This window comes from Oryctolagus cuniculus, chromosome 12 (genome assembly GCF_964237555.1).
Source record: "Oryctolagus cuniculus chromosome 12, mOryCun1.1, whole genome shotgun sequence".
NCBI classification, from domain to species: domain Eukaryota; kingdom Metazoa; phylum Chordata; class Mammalia; order Lagomorpha; family Leporidae; genus Oryctolagus; species Oryctolagus cuniculus.
Genome location: NC_091443.1, coordinates 32,525,020 through 32,537,096, shown reverse-complemented (window position 1 = coordinate 32,537,096; position 12,077 = coordinate 32,525,020).

The following is a 12,077-nucleotide window of genomic DNA, read 5'->3' as shown; positions in this document are numbered from 1 at the left end:
ATATCAGAGTATCCAGATTCTCTCTTTTTTTTTTTTTTTTTAAGATTTATTTATTTATTTGAAAGGCAGAGATACAAAGAGGGAAGGGGATGGAGGGAGTGAGACAGGGAGAACCCAGGAGCAGAAGCTTCTTCCTGGTGTCCCACACAGGTGCAGGGACCCAAGTACTTGGGCCATCTTCTCTTGCCTTCCCAGGCACATTAGAGGGAGCTAGATTGGAATAGAGCAGCTGGGACTCAAAATGGAGTCTACAGGGGATACTGGCACTACAGGGGAAGGCTTAAGCTTCTACATCACTGTGCTGCCTACCCTTCACTCCCCGATTCTTTACATGACTTTGACTCCAACTGCTGACTCCAGCTTCCTCCTAATGCAGACACTAGAAGGCAGTAATGTTAGCTCAGGTAATTGAGACTCTGCAACCTTCTTTGTAGACCTTGATTGACTCCTTCACTCTTAGCATTTGATCAGCCTTGCCCCAGCTCTTTGAATATTTGGGGACTGAAGCAGGAGAGGGAAATCTCCCTCATATACATCCACATACATAACATATATAATTATATAATTTGAGAGACAACTATAAGATGATCATGGTTTAAGATATAGCAAATCATATTTTCAATAATGTATTCTGTTATACATTGACAATCATACCTGTATACATTAACAGTACATGCCAACCATTGCATTCATCAAATCAAACATTTGACATTCTGTGATAAGAACTTTTGAGATCCACCCTCCCTAAAATGTACAGCACTCAACTGTCACTGATATTCACCACACTGCATAAAATCCCAGAAAGATCAAAATTTTCTTCCTATCTAATTGAGGCTGTGTACCTTTTGATCATTATCTTCTCATTTTTCCCACCTTATTAATTCTTCATTAATAATGTATTTAATCATTCATTGATGTTTTCCCTATGAAAGAGAATCCCTTAAAATAAGAGGATGAATTGTATCTTCTATATTGCTGAATTCCTACTAGATTGAATAGTGATTGCCTTCTAGGCTGTAAGCACTCAACAATTATTTCAAGTTAATTAATTTTATTTAAAAACATTCATTGAAATAACAGATTTTCATGTCATAAGCAGATTTCCTTAGAAAAGCAATCATATTTTCTTCTAGAAAAAAGTTATTCAAAATGTATACAAATCCTGTTATTATTTTCCACTGGACTGAGATCAAATTGACCATCATTTCTTCTACATTAGGCTGATTATGTAATGAGAATTGGGAAGACAATTTATTGAAAAACATCTAACCTGTAAGTCATACTAAACTAAATTAAATACATTCTTAAAGTAATAAATTACCATCTGTTCACTTTTTCTAAGGGATAAACTGTTTGAAATTAAGTCAGTTTCAAAGGGAAAGATGATGTGATGCTGAAGAGTTACAGAATGTGAATTAGGCAGTTTACATTCTATTCCTTATCAAAAGAATACATAAATATGGATATATTAGTGTTTAACTCTCTATATTCTGTTTCCCATAAATTTTATTTTAAATATTTTCAGTACCAAAGCCCAGAAAAATAAATCAATCAGCACAGGATAATTTAATGGTTTAGAAAATATTTTGATTAAATGACATTATAAATCATCAAAACTATTTAAATTTTTTCTATATTTCTGTAATTTCTATATAGGTATTTTATTTATTTATTTATTGACAGGCAGAGTTAGATAGTGAGAGAGAGAGAGACAGAGAGAAAGGTCTTCCTTTTTCCATTGGTTCACCTCCCAAGTGGCCGTTATGGACGGCGCCTTGCGGCCAGTGCGCTGTGCTGATCCGAAGCCAGGAGGCAGGTGTTTCCTCCTGGTCTCCCATGGGGTGCAGGGCCCAAGGACCTGGGCCATCCTCCACTGCACTCCCGGGCCACAGCAGAGAGCTGGACTGGAAGAGGAGCAACCGGGACAGAATCCGGTGACGTGACTGGAACTAGAACCCTGGGTGCCGGCGCCGCAGGTGGAGGATTAGCCTATTGAGCCGCGGTGCTGGCCTCTATATAGGTTTGATTATTATCTGTGAATAAAATATAAGTACATAAATGAACGGTAATAATTTTGCCTAGGTATGAAAATATAAAATTGATAATATTTTCTGGATCATTTCAAACCTTCACTTGTTTTTCTCACCTTTCATGTCTTAGCTCAAATTAAGATATATCAAAAATTCTTTTTTAATAACATTGTCATATAAATAAACTTTTTATTCTACCTGTTGAAATCTATTTTACCCTTCCCATAAAATATCAGGGACTTTAAAAAATTCCTTTATACTCTTTAGGAACAGCCAGAATTAGCCAAGCTACGATAACATCCCTTGCTTTCCTCATTCCTCTATAATAGTTGAGGAACTAGTGATACTGCTATTCTTGCCTTTTCTGGCACCTCATCTCAGGAGAATATTAATGTGTGTTATGTAACCATATTGTCAGATGGCACAATTATTTTGGTGTCATTTTTTCTTTTGCCCACCTGATTATATGAACTTTCCTATCCCATGGACTAGAAAATTTAACTCAGATTCTCAACACTGATATATTCTGAAGCTACTTCTAGTACCAAATGCCAAAAAAGTTATGAATTAGTGTAGAAGAAATAAAACACTATGAGTTTTATAACAAAATACAGTTTATTCATCAATGAAAGTGCATGCTTACCCATGTGTTGAATGGCTGGAGGAATGGTTTCTAGGTTAAGAATCCAGAAATCTCTCCACAAACTGGCATGGTTGCTGCCCCCTCTCTAACCTGTCCTGGATTTAATGTGAACAAAGCTATGAGCATGCCACTGCTGAATTGCCTCATTTCTTAATACCCATTAACATGTGAATTGAGTCCTTCTAATATGTCACTATAGCAGGCTTGAAAACACAAAACAAGGGAATAAACAATGGTCCATGGAGTGTGACCCACTCCACATCAACTGCTTCTGGATACGAGGAAATATGGAGAGTATGTAACATAATTTTGCTGAAGGAAAGCCTCACTCACACCCTGGGAGGCAGTATATTTTGATTTTGGCTCATCCACTTGCACCCTGTCACCTACCTGGGAGCCTTGTATGGGTTTCCTGCTCCTGGCTATTGTGAGCATTTGGGGAATGAACCAGCAGATGAAGGAGCTCTCCTCTCCCAGGCTATGTTTCTCTCTCTTTCTCTTTGTCTCTCTCTTTCAAACAAATAAAGATTTTCAAAGAAAATATAATACTTAATAACAAAAATTCTAAAGTATATAGAGACCAACTTAAAAAATGTTTCATTAAATAGTTTTGGGAAAAAGCATTACCTAACCGATTTATATAATTGGAATAATGTATCGCGTTAGTAGACATCAAAACTTATCATGAAGAGGGGGATTCTCTACTTACACATTTTAAAATAAAAAATATTAATAAAAATTGTTATCAAACATTAATTTTGTGTATACTCTGAAAAAAATCATTCCAGACTGATATAACATTATATAAATCCAAGAACATCTAAGCAGTATTTTACAAAGAAGAACAAGGAGGAATAATTACCACAGCACTTTTAAGGTAAAAAAATAGTAATAAAAGCTTTGTAAAAAATAGTATAAAAAAACAGGAAAAATAGGGATATGTATATTTTTATACCGCAGAAATGGCATTATTTTCTAATTTCAAAAACAAAATACAGAAAACTAAGAATGATTATAATTCAGTGTTGAAAATAACAGAATTAGATATTTATTTCATATCATATACAAAAGTTAACTATACTTAAATTGAAATCTAAAAGAATAATTTTGGTAATTCCATTTTATTTATCATAATTGATTCATTAAATAATATTTCAAAGATTTAATATCCAGGATGTTTAGGAACTCTAAAAATTCAATTCAAAAACAATACAATGCACAGTCAAATTAAGAAATGGGCAAAGGATCTGAAAAGACATTTCTCCAAAGAAGAAAAACAAATGGACAACAAATTTATGAAAAAAAAAGTCATCACTAGACATCAGGAAAGTGCTAATCAAATCACAAGTAATCATCTTACTCAAATGAGAATTAATATTACCAAAAACATAAAAAATAACAAATCCAACATATATGTGGAAAAAGGAAATTCTTATCTGTTTTGGTATTAGTGCAAATTACTATAGCCATTATAGGAAACAGTATGGAAATATTTAAAAATTTAAAATTGATCTATCATATGACCCTCTGGAAATATAGTTGAAGGAATGAATTCAAGGTATGAAAGAAATATATGCAATTCTATGTTATTATAGAGATATTCACAATAATTAATAGGTGCCCAAGATGGACAAATAAAGACAGACCAAGTACACATATACATACTAGAATATTTTTCAGCCATATAAATGAATGACAGCCTGATATTTGCAGTAAAATTGAAGTTCTTGTGATTACCAAAAGGGTGGAGAAGGGTAGATAGAGGATATAGGTACAAAACCACAGATAGATAGAAATACCAAATTTTAGTGTTCCATATCCCAGTGGGATAACTATAGGTCATAATAATGAGGTAGGGATTGTATGAAAAACTAGAAGAAAGGAAGTTGCAGGTTTCATACATAAAATTACCTCTGGACTGTGACTCACTTTACTGTTGATTATATGAAGAATCAGACATTATTTCAATTTTTTTTTTCTATGAAATCTAACCCTCACAGAAGAGGAGAAGAGGTAGACTACTAGGATACAGAGCCTATGGGGAATTCTGTGAAGATTTTAAGAATTTGCTCCTGTAGTTTGAGGCACACAATAGACTTGAAGTTTGGCTAACAGTTGCGGGAAAATAAAACTGGGAACAGTGAGACAGAGAGACAGAGAGAAAGGCCTTCCTTTGCAGTTGGTTCACCCTCCAATGGCCGCCGCGGCCTGTGTGCTGCGGCCGTTGCACTGCGCTGATCCGATGGCAGGAGCCAGGTGCTTCTCCTGGTCTCCCATGGGGTGCAGGGACCAAGGACTTGGGCCATCCTGCACTGCACTCCCAGGCCACAGCAGAGAGCTGGCCTGGAAGAGGGGCAACTGGGACAGAATCCGGCGCCCCGACCAGGACTAGAACCCTGCATGCCGGTGCCACAAGGCGGAGGATTAGCCTAGTGAGCCACAGCGCTGGCCTATCCCTTATTTTCACATTAAGGGTTGGAAGCAGACTAGAGGTGGAGAAGAGGAATAAAAGTGCTAGTCCAAGAAATACTGCACAAAAGCAAAAGCACGGCCTGGATCGAGTCCAAGCTAGAGGGGATCAAATCTTTAAATAAATTAGAGATTTTTGTAAATATTTAATGGAACTAACTACACATATTAATAAATGGCCTAAGACTATCAGGGGAAGAAAATGACCAATGAATTTATTATTCATTTCCTTATTTTCTGGCATGAGTTGTATAAATAGGCATTGGGATTTACCTTAGATTTGTCTGAAGTCTCATGTGGACGATTTGAAAGGGTAGTAGAGATAGAAGTGCTGGAGAATGAAAAAAATTCCCTCTTTTTCAATTCATTAATTCAAATTTATTGTTCAATTACCCAAGGTTATTATTCAGATGAGGTAAATAATGTGTATTAGTCAATAAGATCACAATGAACAACAGAATTAAATAAGTAGGCATGACTATGGCAAGACAACTGCTGCTGAACTGGAAAAGGAAATGGACTTTAACATATTTCAATCGTAGTTTTAATCAGAGAAATGCAGATGAAAATAAATTTGCATTTTCTATTCCTTCCGTATAATCATTTCTCCTAAAGCATAGGCTTTGTACACTAAATAAATGCCTATTTAAAACCTTTGGCTGTCTCACAGGCACCTCATCCTATGCTCTAGTAATCATGCTTGATTTTTAATTTTGTTTTGTTTTATCTCAGTAACTGGGAATAATATCCTCCCACTTGCTGAAGTCAGAAAATCATATCAAACTTGCTACCATCCCCCTTTATTCATAATATTATAAAAGATCTTTATTGTATTGTCCAATGCCACCTATTTATTTATTTATTTAAAGAGGATTCTACTTCTTTAAATCTCATTAAATCTTAAATGCCATTATCACAATATAAGGAACTCTTACCTCAATTAGGCTAAATTTCACATCATTGCAACTGCTATTCTCTAAGGTAAGAAATGCACACTTTTATTTGTTAACAAAATGCCACTTTCTACATAGACAGTTAAAAACTTTTACACACAAAAAAAATTTTCACTGCTTTTCAATTCCCTTCAAAGCATTCCCCAAATACTTTAATACTGAATTGCAGTCTCCTCATAATTTACCTCTGCTTCCCTCTCCAGGCACATCTTACTCCCTTTTTCAATCTTTCTTTCATATTTTATTTTTCTTTTAAATTTGACAGAAAGACAAAGCTCTCATCGGCTGCTTCACTCCCCAAATGTCCACAATGACCAAGACTTGGCCAAGCTGAAGCTGGGAGCCAGGAATGTAATATGGGTCTTCCTCAAGGGTGGTTCAGGGGCTGAACCACCTGGGTCATCACTGCTGACTACTAGGCTGTATATTAGCAGGAAGCTGAAGTCAGGAGCCAGGAGATGGTGCTGAATCCATGAACTCCAGTGTGGAATATGGGCATCATCACAGGACAATTGCCAGCCCCTTCAATCTCTTCACTGTGTTGCTCTTTCTCTACCACTGAACTTTTATGCAGTCTACTGCTTGTTTTGAACACCAACACTGTCGCTCCCCCTCTTCGTGGAGGAACGACACAGGACCCTGTGCTGTTCTTTTGTCTGCTCGGCCCTCCCCGGGTTTGCTGCTGGTTCTTCCCAGGTTGGCTACCGACCCTTCCACCTCCGTGGAAGGGCGGTTCCCCCTGCTGCTTTCCCTACTTCCGCGGGGGAGCGGCACACCGCCGGCCGGCTCTCTCGGGGGCTGCACAGGTGTTCCTTCAGATAGATGTTCCCCTTAGATGTTCCTGGTGCATGTTGTCTCTCTCCTCCTTTATAGTCCTCTTCCACCAATCCGTGCTCTGCTACCCACACACCGAGCGCGCCACTCTCCTCCAATCAGGAGCGGCTCCTGCAGCTTGTCAAGTTGGTGAGAGGCAGCTGGGTAGAAGCTGTTCGCTCCTCTCCCAGCGCCACATTGTGGGAGAGCAGATGCATAGAATAAGTCTTAATTCCAGTAACAGTATAGTCCGAGTTGCTCCCCACACAACACTATCTAATTTCCTTGACTTCATTTATAGAAACATTATGAGAACAGAAGTAAGCATTGTGGAGGAGCGTATGGTAAGTTACCTCTTGTTCATAGCTGTGTCCCCTCACCCACATACCCTATTTTCAGATTCATAATGCAAAAAGAATTAAAATAATGGAGAAACCATAAATAAATTAGAAGAAAATACTGATTCTTTTTCTAGTGGTTTTAACTTCAAGATAGGGTTTCCCTTTATAAATGGATTTTGGAAATGTCATCAAGATGGTTTCAAAAACTCCAATTCAACAGATTTTTATTAAGCTTTATTTTGTTCAAGAAACTGTTCAAGTGCCTGAATAAAATACTGAATAAAAAGACATTATTTTCACACTCAGGAGAAGTACATCCTGCTAGGAAAGAGAACAGCAATGGATATGGTATTTGTAGAAGATACTTGATATGTTGAAGCCAATAATGAAATAACTTAACCTAAAAATAGAATCTGAGGATGGGAAATCTGGAGATTCCTTTGCTAAAAAACAAACAAACAAACAAAAAACCCTTCAGTTAAGAAGGATGATAATAGTGATGGAGAATAGAGAGAAACAAAAGAAAACTTATGCAAAGCTGGTGAAGGAAGCCAGGTAAGTAAGAGATACTTGAGGGCCTTGGGCAGAACTTGGGAAGAGGCCTGTTATGAAATGATATGAGACACTAAAGTAAAGGCTTATTACTCAGTCATTGGCTTGGCTTTATGTTAAAGATTATTGAAAGACAACAAATGATGCTAATCTCTGATCTGGGAACATGTTTGGATATGCAGTTTGAAAAGATCACACTGGTTATTTGTATAAAGGAAATATAATATAATATGTATAGGTGAGGTGATTTTAGATTATCTCTGATAGATTTACTTGGTAGACAGGGATGATGACTGGGAAAGAGACTGGAAAACTGGCAAAAATTTGAATGCACCTACTATAAAGAAATGGAAAACTAAAGCAATAATCCCCTAGTAAGAGAAGATAATCTGTCTTTTTAGTAAGTGAGCTCTATTGCTAAAAGATCTTAGACACTGAGTCTGTGGAAAGGCAAAATCTGTATTATTAACACAAGACCAATAATAGGATCTAGACAACAAATGAAAAAAAATGGCTTAAGTATAGCAGGAAAATAAATGAGGCAACCTTTCTAGACTGAAGGAATGGTCAAGACGGTCAGTCATCTGTCCACTACTGTGGTGCAATTGAGGCCTTCAGAAACAAAGTGTAGGTCAGAAGAATCATTGTAGAAGAGAAAAAAAAATCTGATTGAGAATATGATTTCAACATAATACTGTGTGGAACACTTCCTGAATCACATGGGTTCTTTTGGTTCCTTCCTTCCTTCCTTCCTTCCTTCCTTCCTTCCTTCCTTCCTTCCTTCCTTCCTTCCTTCCTTCCTTCCTTTCTTTCTTTCTTTCTTTCTTTCTTTCTTTCTTTCTTTCTTGACAGGCAGAGTGGACAGTGAGAGAGAGAGACAGAGAGAAAGGTCTTCCTTTGCCGTTGGTTCACCCTCCAATGGCTGCCGCGGCCTGTGCGCTGCGGCCGGCGCACTGCGCTGATCCGATGGCAGGAGCCAGGTGCTTCTCCTGGTCTCCCATGGGGTGCAGGGCCCAAGCACTTGGGCCATCCTCCACTGCACTCCCTGGCCATAGCAGAGATCTGGCCTGGAAGAGGGGCAACCGGGACAGAATCCGGCGCCCCGACCAGAACTAGAACCCAGTGTGCCAGCGCCACAAGGCAGAGGATTAGCCTAGTGAGCTGCGGCGCCGGCCCTCATTTCTTTTTTGTCATTGTTTTTTTTACATGTGAATTATGAAACACTTAGTTCTCCTTTGCTTGATTTTGGAAGTAGGACAATCAACTGATAGACTAATTAAGTCAGACTTTTACAATAGGGAAGAGGAAAGTCAAATTAGTGATGCTGGATATTTTATTAATTTGATCATTAATATGAGCTGCTTTTTAAAAAGATTTACATATGTATTTCAAAGGCACACACACTGAGATGAGAGAGAAAGAGAGGGAGAGAGAGAGAGAGGAGAGAGAGAAAGAATCTTCCATCTGCTGGCTTATTCCCCAAATGACTGCAAAGGCCAGGGTTGGGCCAGGCTGAAGCCAGGAGATTGGAACTTTATCCGGGTTTCCCACATGGGTTGCAGGGGCCCAAATACTGGGCCATCTTTTGACGCTTTCTCAGGAATATTAGCAGGGAAATGAATTAGACGTGGAGCAGCATGGATTTAAATCCATATAAAATGCTGGCCATTGTAGTGGTGGCTTAACCCTTTGCATTACATTGCCAGTCCCTAATGTGAATTACTGAATGGGAACATAAAGAAAAAATGTCATTGAAATGAATTTTACCTCATACAAAGGTGGTATATTTCCACAGTGATTATATCTGTGTAATTAATTTTATGTGCCATTTTTTAAACTTACCTCTAATTTTTAAAGTGTCTGCAATAAACTTGCATTGCTGCTTTTGTTATCAAAAATAATTGTTGATTCTTCTTCAGACAATGACTGAATATGTTGTTCGAAGCTACTTCTGCTGAGAACAACTAGAAAACCCGAGGGGAGAAAAGCACACACATTGGTTTGATGGCACTGGGGAGCCATGAAGGCAGGGAGCTTTGCTAGAATGACATGAAGCAAGAGAGCTGATCTCAATAGCTGGATTTGCTGTTCTCCTTGAAGCAATCATAAATTCTAAAGCAGAGGTATTGTTATCAAATCTTGCAGGCAAGTGGGCTTACAACAGCTGGAGGGAAACAATGAAGTTCACAGGATGTCATGAATGAGGATTCTGAAAAACAGCTGAGGCTCTACTTACGACAGAAAATGCTATACCTAGAAGTATGGGAGGAAAGGAAAATACACAGTTTTCAAAAAGAATGAAGCTCAGCTTTGACTCAGTTCTGCCTGTGGAAAAACTGACTGCTATAAGTAATACAGGTTTTATCAGGAAAGGGATACCATCACCCAGAGCATTATTTTCAACTCATTATGATACCTATGCTCGCCATTTAATAGAAATTATATGCATACAAAATTAGGCATTAAAATGGAAATAACTGAGGCTTTGATTTGCATTTTTGTTACAATTTGTGATATTGTACTTTTTCATATACCTGGTGGTCATTTGTGTTTTTTCTTTGGAGAAAAGTCTATTAAAGTAATATGCACATTTTTATCAGTTTCTTTTTTTATTATTTTGCAGTTAAATCGAAGGAGTTCCTTATATATTTTGGAAATTAACTCCTGTTTGAGATGTTTTCAAATATATTATCCCATCCCATAGATCACCATTTCGCTATGTTGATCATTTTTCTTTTCCGCACAGAAGCTTTATAGGTTGATGTAGTCCTACTTTATACATACTCTCTTTTGTTACCTCTGATTTGATGTGATATCCAAAATATCATTGTAAAGACCAACATCAAGAAGTTTTCTCCTTCTGATTCCCTTTAGTTTTCTTCTAGGCATTTTACAGTTTCTAGACTTTGATCTATTTTGAGTTGATTTTTGTGTGTGGTAGAAAAGATTGGGATGCAAAATCACTATTTTGCATGTGGATATCCAGTTTTGGCAGCATCATTCCTTGAAGAGACTATTTTCTCTCCAAAGGCATTTTTGGCACTCTTGGTGAAGATCAGCTTACAATACACACAAGAGTTTACTTTTGGATTCTGTTGTACTTCATTACTCTATATGGCTGCCACGGTTCAAGTACCATAGCATGTTAACTACTTTATCTTTGTTATATTAGAAACATCTATAGAACACCATTTCTCTTCACTATTTACAGTTGTTTGTAAAGGGTATTTTATTTTTAATACAAATAAATGAATGAATATATTACTTTTTTATTAATTTTAACTACTTTAGTGTACAATTATAGGAGTGTCACTAAATTTAGCTTTAAATTAACTGAAAACTTGGATGAATCAAGAATAATAAACATTTAATTTTTTTCTTGTTTACATGTGAAGTGTAACAGATACCTGGAAACTTTTATCAGAAGGAAGTCAGTACATTCAAAAATAGTGGGAGTTGAGGGAAGAACAAAGGCTAGCATTTCAAACGATGAAGCAGGTATAAAACATATGAAATGAGGCCAGAAGTAATTGGAAATGGAAATGGAAATAAGGATGAACATCAGTAATAAAGAAAAAAAGAGATTAACAGGACTCAAAACTCTGTTTATAGACCTCAGAAATTGCTAATATATCCTCTATTCTTATTTAAAATTTCTTCAAATTATAGGATCAAAACTACTTTATATTTCAGTTACTGGCTTAAAATAGCCCTTTTTGTCATTTCTTAATTCTACATAGATTTATATGTTATGCAGTCTGATTTCAAAATGTTCGGTAAAAGGTGAGAGTGTTTCCTTCCATCTGACATGATCAGATTCATTTTTTGCCTTTGCTGTTTAAGTTTTACTGAAAGAAAAAATGTTATTTATTCCCATTTTCTTCTGTTCTAATAAGCTTTGCCTCTGGCTTGTATTCTAAATTTCTCATCATATTTTATATACCCTGTTTCAGGACAAAGTTTATAGCTGCTCAAGAAGAATATTTTAATGTCAACTTTATAATAGTAGCTCTAATATCTAAGAGGATAAAACCTGGTTATGTTTAAATTAGTTATTAAAATATAATTGCATTACTAGTAAACCATTTCAGGCTATAAAAATCTCCAGATTCATACTGTCACCACGCATATTAAGGTGAAACGGGTTCTTCACAGGAATAAATAGCCCTTTTGTTGTTTTCTGTTCTCTCAGGAATAAAATAGCTTTTGGAATTATACTGTATTGATGTGAATGAGCACAGGATGGGAAAAATCACATGTATTTACAGATAATAAG